We start from the raw sequence: 17,504 nt of genomic DNA, 5'->3' as shown, positions 1-17,504 counted from the left end.
AAGTCCGCTTCCCAGTTTAGGACGCCCGGAATGAACACTGCCGGTATTGCTGGCAGATGGGGTTCTGTCCAATGAAGGATTTTTGACACTTCCATCATAGCCATGCGGCTTCGAGTGCCGCCTTGATGGTTTATGTAAGCCATGTACCAGAGGCAGGGTGAGAGTCAATGCATTGAACACCGCCCGCAACTCCAGAATGTTTATTGGGAAGACTGACTCCTCCTTGGTCCAGCGACCCTGAAAAGAGTGTTCTTCCAACATTGCACCCCATCCCTTCAGACTGACATCCGTTGTCAGCAGGATCCAGTCGGAGATCCAGAAGGGACGGTCCCTGCTCAATTGCTGGTCCTGTAGCCACCAGGTCAGCGACAGATGAACCTCCGGAGTCAAAGTGATCATGTGAGATCTGATCCGATTAGGTAGACCGTCCCACTTGGAAAGGATTAACCTCTGCAGAGGGCAAGAATGAAATTGAGCATACTCTACCATGTCGAATGCCTACACCATCAGGCCAAGTACTTGCATCGCCAAGTGTATCGACACTCTGGAGCGACAAAGGAAGCATCTTATCCTGTCTTGAAGACTCAGGACTTTTTCTGGAGACAGAAACAGTTGCTGACTGTGTGTGTCCAGGAGTGCCCCCAGGTGCACCATGCTCTGAGCTGGGACCAGTGAGCATTTCTTCCAGTTGATTTCGGTGGGCTTGTAGGAAGCTTACCGTCAGTTGCAGATGACCAAGGAGGACATTGTGGGAGTTTGCCAAAATCAGCAAGTCGTTCAGATACGGCAGGATCCTGACTCCCTGGCGACGGAGATGGGCCGTCATTATGGCCATGACCTTGGTGAAGATCTGAAGATCCGTAGCCAGTCCAAATGGCAGAGCCTCAAACTGATAGTGGAGGTTGCCAATAGCAAACCGCAGATACTGCTGATGCGACATGGCAATAGGTATATGCAGGTACGCATCCTGTATATCCAGGGATACCATATAGTCTCCGGGTTCCATAGCCAGTATAATTGAGCGCAGTGTTTCCATATGGAACTTGGACACTCTCACAAACCTGTTCAGTGATTTGAGGTTGAGTGTAGGCCGGAAAGACCCATTGGGTTTCGGAACTAGAAACAGGGTCAAGTAGTATCCTCTGCCTCTCTGGGCCAGAGAAACTGGCACTACCACTCCTGTATTCAGGAGAGAACTCACAACCTTTTGCAAAGCTTGCGCCTTTAACGGATTCGAAGGGAAACCGTGGTGCAAAACTGGTGAGGGGAACATCTCTTGAAGGAGACTGCATACCCGTGAGAGACAACTTCTCGCACCCATGCATCTGAAGTGGTCATTAACCAGACCTGGGTGAACTGCAGAAGTCAGCCTTCCACCCTGGGGTCCCCCAGGGGGAGGTCCGCCCCATCATGCAGCAGGCTTGTCTTGTTTAGAAGCAGACTGACGGGCCACCCAGGACTGCTTTGCCTTGGGTTTAGTGGTTTTGGGAGCACGAGATTGTCACGGGTATGCCTGACCTTTTGCTTTCCCTTGAGGCCGAAAGGAACAAAAAGTGGTACCTTTAGCCTTCTGTACAGAAGGATTAGTATTTGGGGGAAAGGTAGTCTCGGCAGCCACCAATTCAAACACAATTTTATTTAGGTCTTCCCCAAACAAAATGTCCCCCCTACAGGGGAGTACCTCCAAGGTCTTTTTGGAATCTAGATCCACCTTCCATGACCTCAACCGCAGAATACGGCAAGCCAGGACAGAACTAGTAGTCGATGCCTTGGCTGCCAACACACCCACCTCAGAGGACGCTTCCTGAATGTAATAGGCGGCAGTGATAATGTGAGACAGGTATTGTCTGGCATTGTCAGATATATCCTCGGGCAGCTCTTCCAATGATGCTTGAACCCATGCTTCAATTTCTTTTGCAGCCCAAGAGTCCGCAATAGTGGGTCTATGTACAGCACATGTAAGGGAGTAAATAGATTTCAGGCATCCCTCCTCATGCTTATCTGTTGGTTCCTTCTGTAAAGTGACAGTGGTGACAGGCAGAGTGGATGACACTACTAGGCGGGTGACATGAGAATCCACCGGCTGTGAATTTTCCCACTTGTTACATTACTCTGCAGGGAGAGGATAGCGAGCCAAGGCCCATTTAGACAGAGGGAATTTCTTCCCTGGATTAGACCAGGGCTCCTGCCTGATGTCCACCAAATGGTCAGAATGGGATAATAGATTTTTAACCACCTTCTGCGATTTAAACATATCAGTTGTATTAGCCACAGTAGTGGAATCCTCATCATCAGTGATTTGTAGGATTTGCTTAATAGCAACCACAAGGGCAGGGACATCAATTTGTAATGGAGAATCCTCGTCAGAAACACTTGATTCAGTGTCTGCCTTGACAGTATGCTCCCCCTCCTTTCAGATGAAACATCGGAGACACAGCTTCCCCCTCTGGTAAATCTTTGGAGCATGCTCTGCATGATCGAGGAGCGTCCACAGACTTACTGCCCTTCTTGTTAAACATTGTACCCAAATGCAACAACAGAGCTAATTAATACGATAAAGCTAGACAGAGTACAATACCTGCAAATAAATCCATTTGTATGTAACTGTAGACCCAGTACACAACACCAGCGAATAAATCCGGTATTATGTGACTGAGTACACAGTAGAATAAATGTAATAGGTAAATACTGTGATGCACTATATATATGACCCTGATGCAGCAAGTCCATTAGGGTACCGAATATAGTGATAGATATAACCGCTTTGACCTCCATTTAACAATTTGAGGAGAGGAGGGGGCACAGACCAATAAGGGGAGCCTACCCCCTTTTCATATTAAACCCCAATTGCAGAGTATGCTGCGGAAGGGTTTATCAGGGCAGAGTCTGGCAGCGCAAGGATTGCAGCGGTTTCTCACCCTAAGCTGCGGCGCTTCTGCCACCTCCGACACACCACGTCTTCAGCGCCATCCGAGATGCAGAGCACCGCTCTTTTGCTGAGGTCCGCCGTGTCCCGGGGTCTTCTCCGATCCTTCCACCAAGGGTCCTCGCTGGGGTCTTCTACAAGGAGTCGTCCTGTGCACTGCCTCCTCCTCATCCATCTTCAGGGGTGCCTGTTGTCCCGTCTTTGGCTGTCCACGGCGCCTCCTTCTGGGTCCGGTCTGGCTGGTGACAATCACTGACTCACGACCTATTGGTTGCCTCTGCATGCGTCCCAGCTCCGGTCCACGATCTGGTTCTCCAGTGAGCGATACTTTCTTCCTCTGCAAGGTCTCTTCTCCTCTTCCCGCTCTGTGAAGCTCATTACTGACTCATTCTGACTTTACTGACGATTTCCTTTGAGCCCAGAACAAGCGATATTGAGCATACACACATTGCAATCTTGCTAAAGACCGAACGATATATTGCATCACTTGGTTTAATCGTTGCTCCTGTACAAACTAGTGATGAGCGGGTTCGGCTTTACTTGGTTCTACTCGGTTCTCAATACGGCATCTTATTGGTTCACGGATGTCACGTGTTTTGGATAGCCAATAAGATGCCGTGTTTAGAACCGAGTAAAACCGAGTAAAACCGAACCCGCTCATCACTAGTACACACTAGAACAACCTTTATGCCACTCCGTTACAGGTAGTGGCATGAAGATGATGTCAAATCGGTCTAGCATATTGTTTCTCGTCCAATTACCAATTACAGTGCGCTGCTGTGGCATTCATGTCCCCCTTCCTCCTCCTCCTCCCCTGCCCGGGATCTGCCAGCAGCTGAGCAGCTGCACCGAAGAGCCTGACTGCCTGAGCCAGCGGGGAGAGAGTAAGTATCTATCATCTATTCTATCTATCTATCTATCTATCTATCTATCTATCTATCTATCTATCTATCTATCTATCTATCTATCTGTTTGTCTGTCTGTCTACCTATCTATTCTGTCAACCTGTCTACCTATCTACCTATCTGTCTATTTATCCAGGGCCATAACTAGGTGGCAGACAATGCATATGCCTGTTTTAATGTGTAAAAGGTGGACTCTGTCTGCTGTAATGTGTAAAAAGGGGACTCTGCCTGTCGTAATGTGTAAAAAGGGGACTCTGCCTGTCGTAATGTGTAAAAAGGGGACTCTGCCTGTCGTAATGTGTAAAAAGGGGGACTGTCTGCCGTAATGTATAAAAAGGGGGATTCTGCCGTAATGTGTAAAAGGTGGACGCTGTTTGCCGTAATATGTAAAAAGGGGAGGCTGTCTGTATAATGTGTACAAAGGGGACGCTGTCTGCCGTAATGTGTAAAAAGGGGGACTGTCTGCTGCAATGTGTAAAAAGGGGAATCTACCTACTGTAGTGGTGCTACTGTGCGGTGTAATTTGAATAATGGAGACTACTGTGCACCGTAATATGAATTGGTATTATATTGTGGCCACGCCCCTTCCCCATAAAGCCATGGCCATGCGCGCACCGCCCCTACAGCGCGCACCTCCCCTATTTTACTTAAGGGGGGTGGGTGCCGATGCCGTTTCATGCATACAGCACTAAAATGTCTAGTTACGGCACTGGTGCTGGTCCTTGTATTGCCAAATTGAAGACTACCGTGGTACCTCCTGGTTAATTAACGATCAATTTTAAAAATTTACTGAATGTACTTTATGACCCAATATAGGAACTCTCATTGTTTACAGTTAGGACTACTTCTATTATAAGAGCTGTGAAGTGTAGAGTGGATAATTATTTATTTGCAAATGTGTGTTCTGCATTTTGTTTATAAAGAGTGTTGGATTTTTTATTACTGATTAATTACATTGTTGTTGGGAATCTTCTGTGTTTTTGTTGACCCATTTGCTTACTCAAGTGGATAGTTGGCAACCTCCCAACTTCCTCCAAGTAGAAATCGGGTACCTGCCGAAAAGGTGATGTGGTCACATGTCAGGGGCATGGTTTCACATGAAACACAGCGACCATTTTTGTCACTGTGGGGCATGCACAGTGCTCTGAGACCTGCTGGCCATGCCACAGTCCCTCTCTCCATGGAATAGACACTATACTCACTCCAGCCCTCCGCATCTCTTGTCCCCACCCAGGAACGAATGTAGAAACAGTATTAATCTCCATGCAATTCTTATCTGTGTACCAATTGGGACACATGCGCATTGCAAATGTGCAGATGTAGAATATCTGTCTACCTCTGAATCAGTCCCATAATTACATATGAGCACATGCTGACTTACAGGGACGATGCCCATAGAGTGGGAATAGAACCTGTGGCGAGCGCAGAGAGCGCTCTCCCCTGCTGGCATTCTGCTGTTGGGATCCCAGGTTGGTATGCTGATCACCGGGATCCCCAGCGCCGGTCTCCCCTACCCAACCCGCAAAGACAGGCCAGTGGCGCACCCAGGGGGGGTTTCCGAGTACCCAGAAACCCCCCTCCACTAAAAAAAAAAAAAAAAAAAAAAAAAAATTTTTTTTTTTTTTTTTTTTTTTTAGCTGCATGAGTATTATTAATGACTGTCTAGCATCCTCTGCAGCCTGCTGTCTTCCTGGTGGCACTTGCAAGTGCAATAAAAGTTTACTTTATTTTAATTATAGTACATATATATCCATGTGCCTACATATATACACATGTATATACATACATACATACATATAAACACACACACACACACACACACACACACACACACATGATATATATATATATATATATACATGTGTATATATATGTGTACTGTATGTGTGTGTGTATATATATATACATATATATATATGTATGCATGTTTAATATGCTATGTATATGTGTATATGGGTTCACTACGATCTCCCGGCGGCCGGCCTCCCGGCGACCAGCATACCGGCGCCGGGAGGCCGGCCGCCGGCTTACCAACAGTGTGGCGAGCGCAAATGAGCCCCTTGCGGGCTCGCTACGCGCGCCACACTATTCTATACTCCCTCCAGGGGGGTCGTGGACCCCCACGAGGGAGAATAAGTGTCGGTATGCCGGCGGACAGGCTCCCGGCGCCGGTATGCTGGTCGCCGGGAGCCCGACCGCCGGCATACTGAAGACCACCCGTGTATATGTATGTATGTGTGTGTGTGTATGTATATGTATATATATATATATATATATGTGTGTGTGTGTGTGTGTAGATATATGTATGTGTATATATATATATATATATACACACACACACACACACACTAGTTTTACGGACCCAGCATATACTGGGTCACCTCAGTCCCCACCCCCGCGATTGGCTCCGCCCAGTTCTGGAAACCCCCCCATGCAAATCCTGCGTTTGCCACTGCAGGGGGCTTTCCTTATTCAGCGGTACAATAGCAATTGAATTTCAATTGCTTCATCGCCCATCATTAGCATGCTGGGCAGCTTTGCCCTGTGCTGGGCGGCCCCCAGCATGCAATCGCAAGAAGTTGCAGTTTTGCTAATTTAGGAAAACTGCAACTGATGCTGAATAAGGTCATCTGTGTTTAGCAGCATTAAAGGGGACGCTACAAGTGTATTAGCCTAGGGTATTCAGAAGCCTTAATGACTAATGAGGATGATCTATCTGTGTTATCTGTGACACAGTTATTTGTGACAGCAGATCGACTGTGAGTTGCTTTTTGGGAGGAAGCACCGTTCTGAACCACTATGTTTGAGTGGTTTGCAGAATTTTTGCGCTGGAGATGGTCCCTGGAAGACGACCTGTGTCCACCATCACCGACTGTATCCGACCTGTGTCCACCATCACCGAGGACAACGTTGCTGCCGTGCTGGACATAGTTGAGGTGGACGCAGTGCCAACGCTACCCACTCAGCAGGGGTACGCAATGCAGGGAGGCGCCAAGGTGAAGAGGCGCTCTCCCCGCTCTGCTACTCTGCTGCTGCTGACTGCCACTGCGCCTGTCAAACTGGATGACAGGCAGTAGTGCCGGCAGCGGGTAGCGTGGCTCCATGTGTCAGATCTCTTAGGATCCGTGCCCGCACTCTCTGCTCCCAAGCAGCACAAACGCCCAGCGAGCCTGCATGTGATCTCACGGGGCAGAGGGTGCAGCATTAGCAGAGGACGGCGGTGCGGGGGATGGCGGTAGTGAAGGACTGTGGGGAAGAGGGTGGGGGGGCGTTGGGAGCCAGTGATAGTTGTGGAATTTGGAGGGGGGGCTTCAAAGTGCCCTACATGGTGCTGTTGGGGGGGGGTTGATTTGTGTTATGATGTTATAATTGTCTCATTACTGCTATCAGTGCTGGATTAAGTATTTGGGGGGGCTTGGGGCACTTACGCCAGGGGTGCCCTTTCCCTCATTTCAGCACCAGACCCCTGGTTACCTTTGTGCAGGTCTTATGCAGGTGCTTACAGACAGACAGACAGACAGACAGACAGACAGACAGACAGATAGATAGATAGATAGATAGATAGATAGATAGATAGATAGATAGATAGATGGATAGATAGATCCTGCACAGGGGGAGCAAGGGGTCTGGTGCTAATTACTAATTAGTTGACATTATATATTGTATATACTGAGGCAGAGAGCCTGTTCTTTCCATGCTGGTGAGGAGCTCCTTCCACCTTCTATTCGTTCTGTGAGAGGAGGCGAAGGCCCGATCACTGTTGATGCTGTCGCTGCTGCTGTATTATGACACTGCCTGAGGTGAGCATGGTGTCTGCATATCCGCAGCTTACCCTGGTCACTTCTCTGCCCAGAGGGTCAGAGATGCTGATCCAGTAGGTGGGCGGGCTGCGGCTGTGTGCTACGGGGTGACCCCTCTCCTTCTCCCTGGATACACCACTACCTCCGTAAGAGGGATGCAAGCAGCCCTGCGGGTACAGAGTAGAGACAGGTCTGACGTCGGGGATGATTCTACTTCTCTTCAGGGTCTGCCGTCAGCAGCAGCTCTCCCGGTGGCTGCTTCTGCTGGCAATAGAGCCTGGAGATGGGCAGAATCATTATTGTAGAGCAGCTCCGGCTTGGGGGCCCATGAGGGATGGGGCCCCGGTGGTACTTACCCCTTGCAACCCCCCTTAATCTGGCAGTAACTACTATGGGCATTGTTTGCAGTACTACAACTGTGGGCATTATGTGTGGCACTCCTACTATGGAAATATGTGTAAGGGGCACCACTATGGGCATTATGTGTGGCACTACAACTATGGGCATTATGTGTGGCACTACTACTATGGAAATATGTGTAAGGGGCACTACTATGGGCATTATGTGTGGCACTACTGTGGACATATGTGTAAGGAGCACTACTACTGTGGACATAATATGTATGGGCACTAGAACTGTGGGCATTATGTGTGGCACTACTACTGTGTACATACAGTACGTGCAAGGCCACTACTGCTGTGGAGTTATATGTAAGTGGCACTACTGCTGCGGGCATTATGTGTAGCTCTGCTACTGTGGATGGTATATGTATGGGGCACTACTACTGTAACCATTACATGTGGCATTACTACTGTGGATGTTATATGTAAGGGTGACAACCACTGTGGGCATTATGTGTGGCACTACTACTGTAAGCATTATGTGTAAAGGGCGATACTACTGTAGGCATTATGTGTGGCACTTTTACTGTGGGCATTATGTGTAAGGGGCGCTACTACTGTGGACAGAATCCATATAGGCGGCATTACTGTGGGTGTTGTGTATAAGGGGTACTACTGTTTCTCGTAACATGTGTAAGGGACACTACTGTGTGACGTAACATGACTAAAGAGCACTACTGTGTGATGTAACATGAATAAGGGGTTCACTACTATGTGGTGTAATATGAATCAATATGTGTGGTGTTCTGTGAATAAGTTTGTGCTATTGTGAGGCATCATTTTAATTGGGGCTACTGTGTGTGCCCACTCCCCATCCTTGTCAGACCACACCATTTTGCGACTCACGCCTTCAGCATGTGGTCCCTTTTTTACGTATAGGAGGGCGCAAGTGTATCGTTTGCAGGGGGGCACTAAACACCCTAGCACTGGCCCTGGGGAGACAGCTAGGGTGACTGTGGCCCAGTGAGTAAAGGACATAAGCATCTCATGGGGGTCCATTCACTTAATACTTCATGAAATGCTTAACCTGAGCAAGATTTCTGCACACTGGGTGCCACATCAGCTGACTTGAGAGCAGAAGGAGGCTTGGGTGACTTGGTGCCGCAACATGCTAGCCAGGTTTGATGGCAGTCGCTCAGACTCTGTCTGGGAGATCATCAGTGGCTAAGAATCCTGGATCTACAGTTTGACCCCAAGACCAAACAACAGTCAGTCCAGTGGACCTCAATTGGGGGAGCACTGTCACAGAAATTCCAACATAAGTGCAGCGTGGCCAAGCAGGTGGTAGCTTTTTTTGTAGCGAAAGAATGGTCATGTAGCTACTGTACAACTCATGCAGCAGCGCACCATCACTGGTATGCCAATCAGTGCCTGCTGCAAGTGCTGGAAGCCATTTCCAGGTGCCATCCAAGAACTTGCGCTCATGGTGACCTTCCCCATTATGTCAATGTACCTGCACACAAGTGGCAGATTTTCTGGCCCATGACTACATCCAGGAGCTTGGTCATCTGCTGCACAGTTCAGACCTAGCCCACTGTGACTTCTTCGCATTCCTACAAATCATATGCAAAATTCATGGGATTCGTGTTGAGTCACCAGAAACTGCAGTGGAGACCTTCATCCAGCATGTAGAAGACATACCTGCTTCAGACTGGTCCAACTGCTTCACAAAGTGGTTTGAGCGTATGCAACTTTGAATAGACTCCTCTGGTGAATACTCCGAAAAAATGTAATGTTTGTAAATATAATACTTTTTGTGCATCCAGAAACTGCACAACTCTCGTACAGGAAGTGACTTGATACTCAAGCTAAATCTGATGATCACTGCAGGGTTTAATAGGATGGTCAAATTTGAATCTGTTGCCAACCATGATGCCATGATAACATGATCCCAGAGAGAAAATTCCAACAATTGCTGTAGAGAGCAAAGGGGATGCTGGCATGAAAGAAAAAGGCAAGGCTACAGTTGGGAGTCGATGACATCAGTGCTGTGTGACACAATCACTCTGTCTCTGACCCACAGACACCATTTATTATTGTAGAGATGTACGCCGACCCCGTGATTAGGTTTTGGATCTGTATTAACTTGATGTTTTGGGTTTGCCAAAACTGTCCATGCGTGTTTTGGTTTTGGATCTGTATATTTCTTAAAAATTGATCAAAACAGCTAAAATCACATAACATGGGCTTTTTTTGTTCCTACATCATTATTAACCTCAAAACAGTCATTTCCAGTCAATTTTGACCACCTCACAGCTCACAGCATATTTTTCTTACAGTTTTGGCCAAAGGCAGCAGCGAGCTGGCTGGTTACTAAGCGATAGAGCAGCGACACAAACACACAGCAGTTTATAGCTCATCTATGAAACATTGCTACACAAAAGTGGCAGAAAAGAAAAGTGGTGCAAGATGGAATTGTACTTGTCCCATCCATCCTTAAATTAGGTATTAAAAAGGGCATGCACAGATTTATTTTTTTAAACGTAATATTTTTTATGGAAATTTTACATGACATAAATACATGCAATTTACACAATTAAGAACAACAAAAACCCACACACAAAGAAAAGAAAAATAACCTCATTAAGTTTCATACGAAAAAAATGTCAAATGTAATTGCTATTATAAGAAAAATGTGATTCTATTTGAATCTTCCATATTCCTCAAAATTACCAGGCTACTACCAAATCCAAACAATCCCCCCAAAAGACAAATGTGACCTTTCTGCTGTCTGCGTTAGAGCAGCCTCAGACCCTGTTATCAAAAAGACATTGCAGAGACAGAGTGCTGCAATCACTGATGTGAGAATACCTGCATCGCCTGGGATACAGGATAGCTGGAAGCATGTAGAAGATTTGGAATGTACAGTATGTTCAGGTCTTGTCCTGTGCGCACATGATCACTATGGATAATGCATTTCACCCCAGAGGGCTTGTTCACATTTATACCAGTGGCATAGATTCAGCTTCCAACGTAATAGGCGCCTTCTCCGCTAATCCCTCACCAATGCAGTTCAACGCAAGGTTCAGCTTCTAGTGCGGTTTGACCTTCTTGTTTGCAGGGACACAAACAAAATAAACCATGGTTAGACCACTGATAAGACAGCAACACACTGCCTTACAAAAGCTAAATTAGTCACTGCAGCCCCAATGACCATTGGTATAGACCGACTGTGCACACTGCATGCATGCCCCCTTCCTCCAATACAGTGTTAAAACATTGGGGGTAATTCCAAGTTGATCGCAGCAGGAAAATTTTTTAGCAATTGGGTAAAACCATGTGCACTGCAGGGGAGGCAGATATAACATGTGCAGAGAGAGATAGATTTTGGTGTGGTGAGTTCAATCTGCAATCTAAATTGTAGTGTAAAAATAAAGCAGCCAGTATTTACCCTGCACAGAAACAAAATAACCCACCCAAATCTAACTCTCTCTGTAAATGTTATATCTGCCCCCCCCCCCCCCCCTGCAGTGCACATGGTTTTGCCCAACTGCTAAAAAATTTCCTGCTGCGATCAACTTGGAATTACCCCCATTATCCCATCAAACCACCTTTAGTTGAATGAGCTATGCCACAAACTAATTATTTACACTGAACAAGTATTTTTGTTACTTCTTGTTAAAACTAGGCTGACCATTAAAAAGCATAACTAGTATTTTTAGAGTTTTAGAGAAAAAAGTGCAAATATTCCCACCGTCAGCTTGATATTTATGTCTCAAGACATTGTTTGGTATCTTGGCACAACTGTGATAAATAAACATTGAGATCAGTTTCCAAGTCATTTAAAAAGATATACTGTATTTACTGAATATTTAGTTTCAAAAGAAATACAAAAATCTTACCACAATTTTGTAACACACTGATTAATTTTTCAAGACCTACAATTTTACTTCCACAGAGCCCTGGCTCAGTACTGAGACACAGTATGTGGTTAAGGAAAGATAAAACAGAGTGAATGAGTGCCACACAGCTAGTAATGTACACATTAGACAAAAATATTCATAGCAAGGTAACAACCGTATACACTAAATTGGCAGTAGGATTCCTGAGTAAATTTGCTTGCCCTAGGCAAGGACAGATCTACTGTGAAACTAATGAAGCTTAAGCTTCAGGGCTCCTAATACTATAGGGGCCCTGAGTAAAAAAAAAATTTAAATTAGTGAATTTTTAAAAAAAAATCCATTGGAGTTTTTTAAGTATGTGTTATTAAAATATGGTTATTTTAGTGATAGAATCATCACTCATCTTGCTTGTGCATTTTAACACCAAAAATTATATTTTCACCTCTTGTTGTTATGTACTGTATGGTTATAGTTTGTTACCAATGACACCATGATAACCAGGCGTCTAGTACAGAATAGCTGCTAATATAGCTTGGATGTACACCGCCTAGTACCGCAGGAGCTTTTAGTGAGGCCACGCCCCCTCACCGGGAGCCAAATTGTATATAAACAGCTCTGGTCTAGAACAACTACGTTTTAATCTTGTGTCTGCCCTCAGGTACTCAGATGACCTCCAAATCAGACAAGAACATTCAGGGACAAGGCTAAAACAAGAATCAAGATTTAGAATGAGAAAAAGAACAAAAATAAATCCACAATACAGATATAAAGTACGACTGAACACAGGGACATGGCACAAATACAATTTGCTGTCTCCAATGTTTAAGTAGTCTTATACATAGAGAGAGATCAGTTTCTTAACTATGCATATTGTAGTTAGACTGGCCTTGTTGTAAAAAATAATGGTGACTATGGATTAACCAATACAGCATAGTGCACAATACTGCATTCCAGCCTAGATGCGACAAACTGTACTGGTATCATTTCCAAAGGAAACTTACTATACAGTCTAATTAGTATGACTAGGCAATTACAAATTGTGGTCATCATTTTTTGCCAATTGAGAATTAGCAATCATTTTGGGAAAGGCTTGGTCCTGCATAGCCCCTAAATGCTTACACTGTAAATTTCTTACATTTCCTCCATAAATGAAATCAATTCAAATCACTGGTGTAATAGGGCAGCATTTGTCTAAATATGGCAGCAGGGGGGTTTTACGCAGGAAGTTTGACTTGTTAATATCAAACATCTTAAATAATCTCTATTATGTGGAAAGATAAATTGGAGTAATAGGAATAACAGAATGCAAACTTTTCAAAATGTATTTGTTTCAGCCACTAGTTATTAACCTGTTATACTAATTGATTACATACCTCCAAAATCACTCAAAAGCTAGCAAATTATGAAAATGAAGGGCTGCTCTACTGATAACAGTATAGTGCATGGTCAGGCTGGTAGCAGAGCAACAATGTATAAATGTTAGCTAGAAAAATCCTGTGTATAGATATAATTTTGTAGTGTGGTAGCAAAGTCTCATCTTTTTGAAACTCATGTTCCCAGGACAGGAGGTGAGAAAGACAGCATACTCCCATAGAGAAGTTCTACACTAATACATGTCCTTGCTTGAAGAGATGTTTTATACACAAGATAAGATACACACTGACTAGGCTGATTCATTCTTTTCAATAATACATTTCAGTATAACTCTCTAGTGCATTGCTATTTAAATAATCATAAGAGCATACATTGTTTATTCTTATGTTTACACTGTGTATGTCATTAGAGGGTTAGCTAAATAAGCTTGGTTCACATACAATAATTGTCAACATGCTTTTTATAAAATCAAACAGAAAATCTGAGCATTTTGTATGACGCTACAAATAGCACTAATATCAAATAGAAAAACAGCAATTACTGTATTATTGGATATATAGCCTTATTCAGGTTTGTTAGCAAACCAAAAAAACACACTAATGGGCAAAACCATGTAGCACTGCAGGTGGGGCAGATGTAACATGTGCAGAGAGAGTTAGATTTGGGTGGGGCGTGTTCAAACTGAAATCTAAATTGCAGTGTAAAAATAAAGCAGCCAATATTTACCCTGCACAGAAACAATATAACCCACCCAAGTGTAAATCTCTCTGAAAATGTTACATCTGCCCCACCTGCAGTGTAACATGGTTTTGCCCAATAGTGTGCTTTTTTGGTTTGCTAACAAACCCGAATAACCCCCATAGTTAATATGGCACACAAAAAAAGCACATTAAAAAAGACTTGCTTAAAGCACACTTTAATATATTTCAAAAAGTGTAATTACAACAGCCAGGGCCGGCGCTACCATTAGGCAGCTTTAGGCAGCTGCCTATGGGCGCCGGCACTTGGAGGGCGGTGCTGAGTGGAGTGCAGTACAGGATGTGCGCTGTGATGGATGCGAGGCGCCCGCTCCCTGTTCACCCGGTGTTGGATGTCCGGGTCCTGTCCCCACCTCCCCCTCCTGCACCGCTCGCTCTCCCCCGACCCCTTCCCTGCTGCCGCGATGACCAGTGAGAAGATCCGCTCCCTACTTACGCTGACAAGTCGTGTAAGGAGAAAAGCTGCTAGGGGACGGTGGCGGCACCTTCACCCGGGATGGCAAGATTTACAGCAGCGGCCAGTACTTCTCCAACCACCGGCTGATCGCTCAGCAAGGTCTGCAAAGCAGGGAGGCGCTCTCCCTGCTCTGCTACCTTGCTGATGTGCACTATAGCTGCCGCAACCTCTGCCCTTCACTGAATGTCAGGCAGTGAGTAGCGGCATCAGCAGCATGAAGAGCGCGTCCCATCTCTCCCCTTCTCTCGATGACCGTGCCGGCGAAACTAAAGGGGGTCCAGGTGTGCACCGGGCCGGGACCACCCATTGGCCATATCACAGAAATTTTAAATATACTTCCGCTGTCGCCGCCCGCCCGCCCGCCCAGTCATGTCCAGGAGGAGACTAGCAGCTCTGAGTCCCGTCCCGAGCTCCGCCTCCCCATTGCGCTACTTTAAGTCCACGGGTAGCTGCTTGGTGTGACATGATGATGTCACACCAAGAGCAAAGCCTGACCCTCCCCCTGCAAAGACTAACCGAGGAGGAGCGGCACGCAATAACTAGGAGGTGGAGAAGAGACATCAGAGTTAGAGACCCACGTGTGACAGCTGCCTGTCCCTTAAGTGGAGAGGAGGCACTGCTTCAGCCTTTATCAGGTAAGTGACAGTCGGAGGCTCTCTGCATTGCATATAGACTACATATTAAGTTTAATTGACACATAGATTTAAAGCATTTGTTTATTCTAATAGAGCTATATTTTTTAATGTTACACACACACATATATTTATATACACATAATTTTAAATAAAATTCCACAGAAGGCATATGTCAGAAAAAGTATGCCTTAGGTACACAGACTACTGCATCCTATGTACACATGTCCCCACCCTCCCATTGACTCCCAGTCAGCGTCCGGACCCTCACCCTCCCTCTAACCCCCCTCAGTGTTCCTACCCTCACCCTCCCTCTGTCTCCCCCTCAGCGTCCCTGCCCTCACCCTCCATCTAACCCCCCTCAGTGTCCCTACTCTCACCCTCCATCTAACCCCCATCAGCGTCCCTGCCCTCACCCTCCCTCTAACCCCCCTCAGTGTCCCTACCCTCACCCTCCCTCTAACCCCCATCAGCGTCCCTGCCCTCACCCTCCCTCTAACCCCCCTCAATGTCACTGCCCTCACCGTCCCTCTAACCCCCCTCAGCGTCCCTGCCCTGCTGTGTGAGATATTGATTTTGTAGCTAATTTGATCAGGGACCCTGGAACTATTATTTGAGACAGACTTTTACCAGTGAATTTAAATGATGCTTAAAAGTTGAGGTAGCTATTTATTACCTGTAAGGTACTGTAGTAACTGAATACTGCCAATATTAGGAAGGTGGGCCACTGACACAGAGAAAAGCCAGGTGAATTATCTTAATGAACTAAGAGAGTATTATGTAGTTCCAATTCACAAGAGATGGATGGATGCATGTATCCATGCCAAAGCCCCTTTCAAATGCTCTTAAAATTTAGAGTTTAATATCCTGATCTCACCAACTAACTTTTTTGCTTCTTTCACTTATGCAACATACTGTACATATGTATACACATATTGTTCTACTGTCATGTGCTGATATTTTTATACAACTATTGTATATTAAAGTGTATTTTAATACATACCATGAGATTTCTTTTTTTTTTTTAAACATTACTTTTTGTTGAATTTTTCACAAATAAATGGGGTACAAAATTATCCTAATGAGGAGAATTTAGCACAGACAGGTCAGTTGGAAAACTGTATATGGTGGAGTGGCCCATTTGTTCTCTATAAAGATTCCAGCCATACCACATCATGAGAATAGAGGACGGGAAAGAGGAGCATTTAGCCCCAGCCGTTTCAAACATATAGGGGTATATGCAATTAGCGGCGAATCGCGGCAAATTATCGCCGTTTTTTAATTCGACACAATTCGACAGGTGAATTCCGGCAGGTGGCTTCCGGAATTCACCATATTCAATGAAAAACGGATTCGACAGTCCCGCGGGCGAAGAACGGACGATTTGCCGGATTTTGCTGCGATTTAAAAAAACGTGAAAAAACGTGAAAAACCCGGGAAAAAATGGCGTGGGGTCCCCCCTCCAAAGCATAACCAGCCTCGGGCTCTTCGAGCTGGTCCTGGTTTTAAAAATGCGGGGGAAAAATTGACATGGGATCCCCCGTATTTTTAAAACCAGCACCGGGCTCTGCACCTGATGCTAGTGCAAAAAATACGGGGGACAAAAAGAGTAGGGGTGCCCCGTATTTTATACACCAGCATCGGGCTCCACTAGCTGGACAGATAATGCCACAGCCGGGGGTCACTTTTATACAGTGCCCTGCGGCCGTGGCATTAAATATCCAACTAGTCACCCCTGGCCGGGGTACCCTGGGGGAGTGGGGACCCCTTCAATCAAGGGGTCCCCCCCCAGCCACCCAAGGGCCAGGGGTGAAGCCCGAGGCTGTCCCCCCCATCCATTGGCTGCGGATGGGAGGCTGATAGCCTTGAGTAAAATGACAGAATATTGTTTTTTCCAATAGTACTACAAGTCCCAGCAAGCCTCCCCCGCAAGCTGGTACTTGGAGAACCACAAGTACCAGCATGCGGGCGAAAAACGGGCCCGCTGGTACCTGTAGTACTACTGGAAAAAAAATACCCAAATAAAAACAGGAGACACACACCGTGACAAGTACAACTTTATTACACACTGCCGACACACACACATACTTACCTATGTTGACACGCCGACTGCCACAGTCTCCGACGATCCGAGGGTACCTGTGAAAAAAATTATACTCACCTGCCAGTGTCCAGAGATAAATCCACGTCCAGAGATCAAATCCTCGTACTTGGCAAAATAAAAACACGCACACCCGTACCAACGGACTGAAAGGGGTCCCATGTTGACACATGGGACCCCTTTCCACGAATGCAGGGACCCCACGTGATAGTGTGAAAATTTTCATTTCTATATTCACACTATCTTTTTTTTTATATTTCATACTGGCTGAACAAATAAATTTTGCATTAAAAATATGCTAATAAAAG

The sequence above is a fragment of the Pseudophryne corroboree genome, chromosome 1 (assembly GCF_028390025.1).
Source record: "Pseudophryne corroboree isolate aPseCor3 chromosome 1, aPseCor3.hap2, whole genome shotgun sequence".
In the NCBI taxonomy this organism is placed as follows: Eukaryota; Metazoa; Chordata; class Amphibia; order Anura; family Myobatrachidae; genus Pseudophryne; species Pseudophryne corroboree.
This window is presented reverse-complemented; position numbering follows the sequence as displayed.